The 12,493-nt window shown below is 40.1% G+C and overlaps 1 protein-coding gene and 1 pseudogene across 1 annotated transcript in view; both read left to right on the plus strand.

The window, feature by feature from the left end:
• The window catches only part of LOC138069278 (zinc finger protein 184-like), a 1,142,341-nt gene that overhangs the window by 612,523 nt on the left and 517,325 nt on the right, over positions 1–12,493 (plus strand). The gene's annotated exons all lie outside the window — the stretch shown is intronic.
• On the plus strand, positions 10,734–11,687 carry LOC138069291 (putative olfactory receptor 2B8; annotated as a pseudogene).

Genomic DNA, 12,493 nt, shown 5'->3' on the forward strand with positions numbered 1-12,493 from the left:
ATCAGTAAGTGGGGACACAAAGGGGTCTGTCACCAGGAAGGGCCCTACATGGGACTGGTCAGATTCAGAGTGAAGATTTGACTAATGGGAAATGGGGGCTGATAAGTAGATTATTTTTCCTTTCTTCTGCTGGGCTAGGGATCTGTTGGATATCTCCTAGGACATGCTATAGGGGGACAAATGTGATTGAGCACCCAGTTACTCCATACTAACGGCAAATTTGATAATGTATCCTTGACAAGTCCTGATGCTGTATCTCATTCTCCATTAAGTGCTTGTTCACAAACCTTTGTTTCAAGTTCCCTTTTCTGGGAGGGCCTAAGCTATGACATAGAGTCTGGGGGTCTATGGAAATCATCTGGATCATAAATACAAACTCTGTCAAAGATATTTGCAACTGTTACCAATGCGTTGAAGTTGGGCCCTAAAAATGGTCCTTCTGCTGGGTGTTGATCTTGCCAATAGAACAAGATGGAGTTCAGATCAGGAGCAAAGGAACTTCCCTGGGGGCCCAATGGCTAAGACTCTGCACTCCCAGTGCAGGGAAGCTGGGTTTGATCCTTGCTTGGGCAACTAGGTCCTGCATGCCTCAACTAACACATGGCACAGCCAAATAAATACATAAAAATAAATAAATATTTTTAAAAAGTAGAAGCAAAGGGAAGTTTTATCCTTTAGTCACAAAATGGAGAAATGGGAGCTCATCGTCTAGAGTATGCGCTCTGCTGGACAGCCCATCCGCAAGTTGCGTGATTGGGGTATCTTATCATTGTGAAGTGGGTGGCCGGGTTCTCCCTGGGCACGCGCACCTGTGCTGCCTATGGCTCCACACCCCAGTGCCAGGTGCAGCATCTCTGCACACGGCCTGCTGCCGCCATCTAGAATTTGTCATTCGCAGCACTTCGGCACACAGTCCAGTGAGCTGAAGTTTGGGGCACAATGTCTCTGTACCAGGTACCCTATGAGAAAGTGAAACAATACTAAGCACCAAGGAAAAGACAAAAAAAAAAGGTTAGAGTTTATTACTCAGATTCTATTTTCATTTTCTGGCAACTGCTAATGGTCATTCCCATTACTCCTGGGAACCAAAAGAATGAAGGACATTACATGAGGAGAGATTTTAGAGAAAGAAGACTGAAGACCAAGGTTTGAGGCACCTCAACATTTAATGATTGGGTAATAGAGAATTTTAAGACTCTTCATGAGATTGGGAGGAAAATCCAGAGATGTGAGAGGAAAACTCTATTAGCTGAATTAAAGGCTAAGCTGCTATAAGAAAAAGACCATGAAAATCCAGTGGCTTAAAGAAGAGTCTTTCTCTGTCTACCGCTGTCTCTGTCCCCTGCTTTCTTTCTCAGGCAGGGGTGTAGTTTGTCAACAATTGTGGAGTATTCCTGCTCCACCTTATTCTAGTGGCTCCCAGCATTTGAAGGTTTGTCAAGACCTCTTAATTTTCTAGAGGGGAGGAACTCAGTCAGCATCTAGATGGAGGCTGATTGGAAGTTGAACCATCAGGGAATAACTTTTCAAATATGTAAGTATACTGCTGATAGCTTATGGTGAATGATGTCAGATTTGTGATCTCTGTAGATTTAACTTTGGGACCAGGGACCGGGCTTGATCACTCAAGAGCTTCTGTATAGCAGAGTTTTATTAAAGTGTAACAAGGGAGAGAGAAAGCTTCTGAGAGAGACATCAAAATGGGGACAGAGAGTGCCCCCCCCCCCCCAGGTAGTCTTTAGCTCTATGTTTTATGTCTGTTAGGAAGCTATTAATAGGATAAGAGAGACACCTGAAGGCTGACGGAGTTTCACCAGGCCCCTCTACCACAATATGCATTTTTGAGATAGGGTGGCAGGAGGTGTGTCATCCCTCAGCCATAAAACAATTGATATGAACGCTGGTTTGTTGAGCAATTATCAGCCAAAAGTTAGTCTTAGGTGGAACAATTTTGAAGAAAGGCAAATTGCAAAGCAAATACATGGTTTCATTAACATAGCTTAAGAAAAACATATCCATAAGAAAAACGCATTGGTTAGCTCAAGGTTTGAGAAAAGTTAAGTTCTGGTGGAAGAGGTGTCATCATGGCAACAGAGAATTTTAAGAGAAAAATGTCTGACAATTGTAGTTTGTTTCCACCTGCCTCTTAAAGTGAAGTTACTCAGTTGTGTCTGATTTTTTGAAATCGCCATGGACTGTAGCCCTACCAGGCTTCTCCTTCCATGGGATTTTCCAGGCAAGAATACTGGAGTGGGTTGCCATTTCCTTCTCCAGGAGATCTTCCTGACCCAGAGATTGAACCCAGGTCTCCTGCATTGTAGGCAGAGGCTTTACAGTCTGAGCCACCAGGGAAGTCCTGCCTCTTAAGGGAGAGAGAAAAAATGTCTGACACTTGTAGCCTATTTCCTCCGTTTGGAGACCCCTGGCCTTCCTGCTTGTTACCTCTCACCTATTTCAGGAGAACAGTGGGAAACGTGAGTTTCTGTCTGTTCCTTCCACATTGAGCCCGAAGTTGGGGGGCACAGGCAGCCAGTTAGGAATCTTTCCTTACTTTGCTACTGTCCTGTTGGACCCAGGAACATAAGCCCTGTAGGGGGCCTGGGCTACACGATAAGAGTGTGTCCTGGGGCAGCAGCCCCAAAACCTGGGCGGCCACATATGTGCACAAGCTCCTTTAGAGACACTGGTGACCTGGGGTGGGACAGAGGGAGAGCATGATGATGGCGCCTGTTGACTTCTCAGGTGTTTGGTGAGGATTGCAGTTGACCCCGAGATATGTGTTAGAAGTCTCAGCTTTTAACATAAGGAAACAGGCTTCTTTCAGGGAGAAGCTGGAGGTTTCAGTCTGTGTCTGTGTGCTGTTCCCTGGAGAGACAGCCACAGTGAGTCTGGGTGAGCCTGTTAAGAACTGTTTCTCAGTTCCTTATAGCCTCATGGATTTCATGGAGACAATCTTCACTGGCTTTCAGAGCTCCATGTTTTGGAGGGTCATGTCTCAGGTGGAAGTCTTCAAAGATAAGGTGCCAGGTGTGGGACACTTTGTTTCCCAGGGAGAAACTGGCAGTGAGGACTTCCCTCCTGATTGTATATTGTGGCTCCAAGGATGGGGTTTATGCAGAGATTTTGTCTCTGCCTTTTCTAATGCTTTATTTATTTTTTTATCTTCTAATGATTTTAGTGTGGGGTTTTTGTTATTCACCTTGTGTATAGGATTCACCCAGCTAGTTTCTGCATTTCTTTTTGAAGGAGTTGTTCTGTGTAAAACTGTAGATTCACTGTGCCCAATGGGAGGAAAGGAGATCTGGAACCAGGATGTCATGAGTGAACAGGAATCTTCTCCCCTTTTGAGCAGTTTCCTCTCTCCTTCTCTCTCTTTGCCATTCTTATTCTTTTGTGTCTGTCTGTCCCTTTTTCTTATTTGCCAGTTCTTGTTCTATCCAAGCCTTTTTTCTTTTTAGACTATTTAGTTTGAAATAATTACAGATTGATGAGAATCCGAAGTTAGTAGAGAGAAGTCTTGAAAATTTGATCTATTTCCTCCCAGTGATTTTATACTATATAACTATGCTGTGCTGTGCTTAGAGGCTCAGTCGTGTCTGACTCTTTGCCACCCCATGGACTGTAGCCTGCCAGGCACCTCTGTCCATGGGGATTCTCCAGGAGTGGTTGCCATGTCCTCTTCCAGGGAATCTCCCAACCCAGTGATCAAACTGAAGTCTCCTGCACTGCAGGCAGATTGTTTACCCTCTGTGCCACCAGGGAAGCCCAAGATTTCTGGAGTGGGTAGCCTGTCCCTTCTCCATGGGATCTTCCCGACTCAGGAATCGATCTGGAGTCTCCTGCTTTGCAGGTGGATTCTTTACCAGCTGAGCTACCAGTGAAGCCCATTATACAGCTATAATACAATTTAAAAACTAGGAAACTGACATATGTACATTGTGTGTGTTTAGGTCTATGTAAATTTTTCCCCGTGTAAATTCCTGTAGCTACCATCACAATCAAGATATAGATTTATCCCATCACCACACACATCTCCCTTGTGATACCCCTTTATAGTCACTTCTAGACCCTCCCTTCCCCTGCAAATTAAAGTTGTTCAGTCACATCCAACTCTTTAGACCCCCTGCTCTATACAGTCCATGCAGTTCTCTAGGGTGGAATACTGGCGTGGGTAGCCTTTCCTTTCTCCAAGGGATTCTTCCCAACCCAGGAATCAAACCAGGGTCCTCTGCATTGCAGGTAGATTCTTTACCAACTGAGCTATCTTGGAAGCACCCCCTCCCCTGAACTCTCTGTAAAACCATCCCTAACTCCTGAGCAGTACTAATTTGGTCTCTGTCTCTTTTGTTTTGTTATTTCATAGGTGTTATATAGATTGGATCATACTTCACCTATTAACATAGACTTATTTTCATTCAACATAATACCCTTGAGATTCATCCAAAATGTTGTGTATATCAACAGTGTATTCTTTTTTATTGCCAAGTAGTATTCCATGATATGGATGTACCAGTATTTGTTGAGAATATTTTAGTTTTCAGCTTTTTGCTGTTGCAGATAAAGCTGCTATGAATAATTGTGCACAGGTTTTTGTGTGGAATAAATTTTTGTTTCTTTGCCATAAATGCCCAAGAGCATGATTACTGGGCTGTATGGCAAGTGCATGTTCAGTTTTGAAAGAAACAGCCAAATCTTTTATCAAGTAACTGCATCATTTTATATTCTCATTAGTGATGTATGAGTGATTCAAGTTTTCCACAATCTCACCAACACTTGGTATTGTTCCTATATTTTTCATTTTTGTTCTAGTAGGTGAGTGGTGAAATGTCTTCATGGTCTTAGTCTGCATTTTGCTGATGATTTCTTTGGAGGGAATGATGCTGAAGCTGAAACTCCAGTACTTTGGCCACCTCATGTGAAGAGTTGACTCATTGGAAAAGACTCTGATGATGGGAGGGATTGGGGGCAGGAGGAGAAAGGAACGACAAAGGATGAGATGGCTGGATGGCATCACTGACTCGATGGACGCGAGTCTGAGTGAACTCCTGGAGTTGGTGATGGACAGGGAGGCCTGGCATGCTGCGATTCATGGGGTCGCAAAGAGTCAGATACGACTGAGCGACTGAACTGACCTGAACTGAACTGAGTGATGCTAAACATGTTTTCATGTTTCATAATGATATCTTTACCATCTGTATATTTACATTGGTGAGTTATCTGCTTGAATGTGTTTTAATTGAGTTATTTTCTTATTGTAGAGTTTTGAGATACTTTGTACATTCTAGATATGACTATTTTCTATGATAAGCAGTTTGAAAATATTTTCTTCCAGTTTGTAGCTTATCTTAACCTCTTAACAGGGTTTTTAATAATGATTTTATTTTGCTGAATCCTCATTTGTAGATTTAAAAAAATAGATCTTGCTTTTGTTGTATTATATTTCAATAAAAGAAGAATTTTGAAAAATAGCATAGGAAAAAAAAGCACGTAATTTCAAGTTAGCATTCCTAGATAATGTCAAATTATTATCCAACATTATTTTGCTAATTAATATTTGCAGCAGCAAGATTGAACCAGGAAGAAGTGTTAATAGCATGTCTATGATTCTCTTCTGGAGAAGGCAATGGCACCCTGCTCTAGTACTCTTGCTTGGAAAATCCCATGGATGGAGGAGCCTCGTAAGCTGCAGTCCATGGGGTTGCAAACAAGCGGACATGGCTAAGCGACTTCACTTTCACTTTTCACTTTCATGCATTGGAGAAGGAAATGGCTTCCCACTCCAGTGTTCTTGCCTGGAGAATCCCAGGGACAGGGGAGCCCGGTGGGCTGCTGTCTATGGGGTTGCATAGAGTTGGAGATGACTGAAGCGACTCAGCAGCAGCAGCAGATTTTCTCCATCTATGGACACCCTATGCCATATTAGTCTTTCTTAAGCCTCCTTATTAATATTATGTTGGGATTTAAATAGTGGCGAGATTACTGAGAAAATTCTAATTAAGACTATTTTAAGGAAGAGATAGTTTCTCTCTATGGGCAGTATGTTATTAAAAAAGTGAATTTATGCTTATATGGGAAATGGCTGGCTATAAAATGTAAGTTAATTATCGAAGTTCTCTGTGCTTTTCTGACTAATAACATATGAAAACCAAGATGCTTCAAACCTAAATAGCTTTCTCTTAGATAGCTTATACTACTAACTAGCAGTGGTCTATTACTCTGAAACAAAATGTGTTCTAGTGGGGAAAAGAGATTTTGTATTTTTGAAGCTGCATTTGATGGTTAGGCCAAAGCCTTCCATAGACAAATGTTAAGTATTCCTGCCTTTTCCTTGTGTAGTCAAGCGTATAAGTTGTTTTGAAATTGATTGCTTTTCAAACTTCAAAACACACAATGCCCTTCAAGTTTCTTTCAATTTACTTTAGCAATTATAGCTATCTTAATTAACTCAATCATGTGCATCATAAATGGAAAGTGAGTTGAACTGTAGAAAACCATGGAAGTTCCATTTAAAAAGCCAATAGTTTTTCTGTTTGTTTAAGTAAATTCTTGCAACTCTCTGATAGCAATTGAACAATGTCATAGAAGACTTGATATTTTTCCTTAGCCACATTAGAAGTTTGGGAGTAAAATGTGGGTGTTGCTATTTAATGTATTACCTTAAAGGTTAGAATCTGCCTAAACTTTAACTCTGTGATCTCTTAGAAGTTGGTTATAATTTGCTGAATGACTCAGGGACTCAAACAGGGGCTCTGTACATCCTAGAGGAGTAGGATGTGGAGGGAAGCACAAGAGGGAAGGGACATAGTTATACCTATGGCTGATTTGTATGATGTTTGGCAGAAGCCAACAAAATACTCTAAAGCAATTCTCCTTCAATTAAAAATAAATAAATTTAAGTATAAAACAAAGAAAAAAAGAATTTTAAAATGAATATTATGTGGATTTTAGGTGAAAATTATGAATATTAGGTTATGGAAATTAGGTGAAAATTAACTTATATTTAAAGTTAAGTAAGTGAACGAGTTCTTATTTATATATGCAGTTTTTTTTTTTTGCAATTGTGTGAAAAAATCTCAAGTGTTTAGTAAAATAACTAAGCCATTAAAAGAAGAGAGCTAAGATAACTGCAAAGTCTAGGGAGTTATCTGACCTCTGTCACTTATGAGAAGTTACAAAAGAGGCAGATTAGGTATTCTCTTGGATTCTCTTTGATATTCATTTTCCCCGAGGATTGTCATCTCTGGGCAGCTAGGTGACATCAGCTAATTAACAGTATAGGACATACATTCCACAGAGACTTCAGCCAGGTAAACAGTTTTCACCAGACCAGTTTTACTGACATTTCATACCAATTTCATGCTTTCATAATGAGCTCTCTGTCATAGAGCCAAGGCATTACATTCAGAAGGAATCCTGAGAGTTTGAAATTGCCTTCCTATGTCATCCTACCAGCTAGGCACAATGCTGATCCTCAGTACACTGTGAAGGTATTTGAAGTTATCAAGAGAAACCATCTTCTTGCTTAAGGAAAACTTAAGGATATTCCAAAGCTGGTAGAGCCAACTTATGTACTCATTGCATGCAACCTGCATCCTTAGTCTACATACCCAGGTTCCTATGCCCAGCGCTGTATTAAAGGCAGGAACTTGGAAATGAGGTAGAGAATGAGCTTAGGACACTCACATGAGGTGAATAACACTGAGAGGACTGGAACTTGATCTCTGTAGCACTTAGGAATTGGTAAGTTAGCTTGTTTTCAGTTGCAGGTGTTCTTTAAAGCTTACATTGAGTAACGTACATGTCAGTTGGCAAAAGAAACAGAAGTTCTTATAAAAATTCACCAACTTTAAGAACTTAACTGTTCCTTATGGAAGCCAACATTTTGTTCCTCGACATTTCATCCTATTGTAGTATATTCATTTTGTCTCAGTATGTATACATGGAAAAATTTAAATGCAAGATTTTTGGCTGCAATAAAACATGTCCTTCAGTAATTGAATAATAGTATATATGTGAATGTGAAAATATTAGACTGTATACTTATTTTTTCCTCAGCTCCTTATTTTCTGTGAAATTACAGAATGTTTCTTAAAGTGTATTGTCAATACCTGTAGTTTTAAAATGTTCATGTTCTGAAAGAAATGAACATGTGTACTTTTCCACATGCTAGTTTTAGTTACAACAATGAATGTCCATTTTGTGGTTATTGTGTCAATGCATTTTTAAATTTATTGTTAATGAAATATGATCATTCTTCAATTGAGGAGAAATACCAATTTGAGAGGAGAAACATGGGTCAGAAAAGGTGATCTGAATGTTTAATTTATCAGTAAATTAGGCAAATGACAAGGTGCTGTGTAATGTACACTGGTGACTGTCCGTCCATCCTTGCACACACTTATGAATGAACTCTACGTTTTGTATGAATGCTTCCGGTGTCAGCTCAGATCTTTTCTACTGGCTGGTGCACCAGTCCACATCATATTTGTCATGAGTGTTGACTGATAGCTTCAGAGCTTTTTCCTTCTTCAGAAATTTGCCATCAGTTGAATCGGAGCCACATTGCCAGGAGGTTTCCTGAATGTGTTTGGGGCAGCTTGCAGTCAATGACAGATTCGTGGGATATATAAAAGGCTGCCTTTTTGTTAAGGTGGGACTGCATCTCCAATGCATGCTCCACAGCTTGTTATCTGCATAGTAGTGACTAGACTCATTTAAATGACTAGGTATTTAAATTTACCTGAGTTAAAGTTAAATTTAAAATTCAGTTCTTTTATTGAAACATGTACAGTATCATATAAGAAACTAATTGCCAGTCCAGGTTCAATGCAGTATACAGGATGCTTGGGGGTGGTGCACTGGGATGACCCAGAGGGGATGGTACGGGGAGGGAGGTGGGAGGGGGGTTCAGAATGGGGAACACGTGTACACCCATGGTGGGTTCATGTTGATGTATGGCAAAACCAATACAGTATTGTAAAGTAATTAGCCTCCAATTAAAGTAAGTAAATTTAAATTAAAAAAAATAAAATTCAGTTCTTTATCTGCCCCACTTGAAATGCTCAGGTAGCATTGATTGTGTAAGTGAAGATAGATATTTTTACCAGCAGATAGTTCTGTTTGGAGAGTCATTTTCCAGCTTTCTATGGGATCAGGTTCATGCTATTCCATTTGAGATCAATCCTTGCTTAGCACATTCATCTGCTCTGTTCTTCTTCGCTGATTCCCTTTGTCTTGAGGACATTCACTCAGTAAACAGCAAAGAAATCCGCATTCAGTCTCTTCTCCCCAACCTGGCCAAACCCTGTCCATACTGATTAGAAGTCTTATTTCTGAGATTGTGATTGATCCATTTCTTCCTCATTTATATGTTCTTCATTGCCATTCAAATGAATTGTTGATAGTGAATAATCCTGTCTCCTATAGGAATTCCAGGCATTTTAGTTGTTGGTAATATATGAAAATGAAATCAACAGAAAGAAAATGTAAGTGCAGGTCACTGGATTTTGAATTTCTACTGTGAACTGACTACTTCTGTTGTTTAGTTGTTAAGTCATGTCCAACTGTTTGTGACCCCATGGACTCTATCCTACTAGGATTTTCTGCACTGAAGTGGATTGCCATTTTCTTCTTCAAGGTATCATCCTGATCCAGGGACTGGATCCATGTTTCCTGTGTCTCTTGCATTGGCAGGTGGTTCTTTACCACTGAGCCAAGAGGAAAGCCCATGAACTGACTATGCACAGTGAATACATTTTTGGAGTTCTTGTTAAATAGGTTTAGTAATTTTAGGTATCTTAAGGGCAAAAGTTAAACAGTATAATTGAAGGTGCTTTTTCAGGCTCTGAGCAATTTACTTTTTAGTACTATACAAAAAGACCAGGATATAGCATTCACTAATATCATGTATTAGGAGTAGAGTAACTATTCTGCCAAAATGTTTACATGAGGCAGTATCATAGTGATACTTTGAATGTAATATAATCCTTTGTACAAGTACATTCTAGCTCATAAATTTCTATATCTGAATGCATTTCAGAGATTATTTTCTATTATTCTATTGCATGTGAAGTGAAAGTCGTTCAGTCCTGTCTGACTCTTTGTGACCCCATAGACTATATATTCCATGGAATTGTCCAGGCCAGAATAGTGGATTGGGTAGCCTTTCCATTCTCCTGGGGATCTGCCTAGGCCAGGGATAGAACCCAGGTCTCCTGCACTGCAGGTGGATTCTTTACCAGCTGAGCCACAAGGGAAGCCCCTATTACATGTGATGTATGTGCATATCCAGTTATATAGAATTATGCAATACATATTTAAAATAAACTTTCTCCCTTTGTTTACATCTTTCTTACTCTTTCTGATCACTCTCCTTTGATTTCCCTCATTCCCACTTTCTCTAAAGTGTACATATATATTGATCATACTATAATCCTATTAAACTCAATCTGAAAAAGGCACTTTATATGTATGATTGATGCAAACCAAGGTCCATTATTTGATTTTATTATTATTATTTATTATTTTCTTATATTAATTATCAATATATAACTCTCTATATAACTTCTTGTGATAGTATAGAGCTCAATTTCAATAGGTACATCATTTATTCAAATAGCTGCATATAAATCATGTGACCATGTCTTTGAACATGACAAATTTTCCTCTTTATCCCTGCACTTTTTTGGAAGATACCTTTAATAAATTGCTAAACGCTTGATTTGACAGGAGCCATGTGCTAGCAAAAGATGGAACAGAAAAATGAAAGTTCTTTCGCTGGATTTATCTTACTAGGTTTCTCTGACAGGCCTCAACTTGAGCTCGTCCTCTTTGTGGTCCTTTTGATCTTCTACATCTTCACTTTGCTGGGAAACACAACCATCATTGCGTTGTCCTACTCGGACCCACGTCTTCACACCCCAATGTACTTTTTCCTCTCTAACTTGAGCTTTCTGGACATGTGCTACACAACTAGCATTGTTCCACAGCTCCTAGTTAATCTCAGCAGAGCAGACAAATCCATCTCCTTTGGTGGCTGTGTAGTTCAAATGTATATCTCTCTGGCATTGGGATGTACAGAATGTATTCTCCTAGGAGTTATGGCATTGGACCGCTATGCAGCTGTTTGCAGGCCCCTTCACTACACAGTAATCATGCATCCTCGTCTGTGTGCCCTGATGGCTTCTGCTTCATGGATGACTGGTTTTGCCAACTCCTTATTGCAGACAGCGCTTGTCTTCCTTTTACCTCGTTGTGGGAGAAATAAATTAGCCCACTTCTTTTGTGAGATCCCTCCATTTCTCAAACTTGCTTGTGTGGACACCACTATGAATGTGTATGCAATCTTCTTTGCCAGTGTTATCATTCTTCTCACACCTGTTGCGTTGATTGTGTTCTCCTATGGTCAGATTGTCAGGGCAGTTTTAAGAATAAAGTCCACTGCAGGGCAGAGAAAAGCATTTGGCACGTGTGGATCGCACCTCACGGTGGTCTCCCTGTTCTTTGGCACAGCCTTCTACGTATATTATCAGCCCAGCAGCAACAACTCCCAGGATCAGGACAAGTTCATGTCTCTCTTCTACACTGTCATTATCCCCATGACCAACCCCCTCATATATACGCTGAGGAACAGGGATGTGAAGGGAGCGATGAAGAAGGTGCTTTGGAAGGCCTCTGACTCCAGATGATGGCTGAGGAGGACAGTTTAATGGAAGGACCTTGAACGCCAGTGCTCTTTAGATGTATCTGTGTGCCCTGCACAAGTCATCTAAAATTCCCTCTGACATTTCTGAAGGGAATTTGTTTACTTCATTCCCTTTGAAAAGTGAGTGTTCAGATTCTAAGTTCATGTATTCATTTCAACTTCCAGAGATGCTGATTCAGTGTTCTGACAGCATCTGTTTTGTAGTTACTGTTTTAACAGCTCCAAGGATTTTTATTTGCATTCTCTTTTGGGTACATTGTTCACATCTATTTGCAAAAAACCATGTGTCTATATTACATGAAGCCCAAATAAGAACATAAAACCACTGAAACACTTTAAGGAATATTATTAATAATATTTTCTAGGAGTTACTAGAAGATACCATTCATTCTCTTATTTTGATCATGTCTCTACTAATATTTCATAGTCTGATGGTTTGATCAGATGTTTTTCACTGATGTACGTGGAGCACTTGTGGGGAAAATAAAGTTGGATCTCAAAGAAAATCTTACTGCATTAATCCCGGTAAAGCCATTCAGACATGAGGTGCAACTGTAACCTCAGCAGTGCAGCAGCCATGTTGTGTAGGATCATTTCAGAGAAGGCCGCCCTAGGACTCACTGAGCGAAGGGTATGGTGCACTGCTGGCAGTGACACTGGTAGCCCTTCGTTGGTAAGAACACCAGGTAGTTCCTACATGCATTTTTGTTCACAGCAGGAGAAAAACACCGATGTGAAGTATAAAGTTGGTTATTTTAATTTTGTGAACCACTTAGTTCCTCTCCGAAA

Source organism: Capricornis sumatraensis, chromosome 22 (assembly GCF_032405125.1).
Source record: "Capricornis sumatraensis isolate serow.1 chromosome 22, serow.2, whole genome shotgun sequence".
NCBI lineage: Eukaryota > Metazoa > Chordata > Mammalia > Artiodactyla > Bovidae > Capricornis > Capricornis sumatraensis.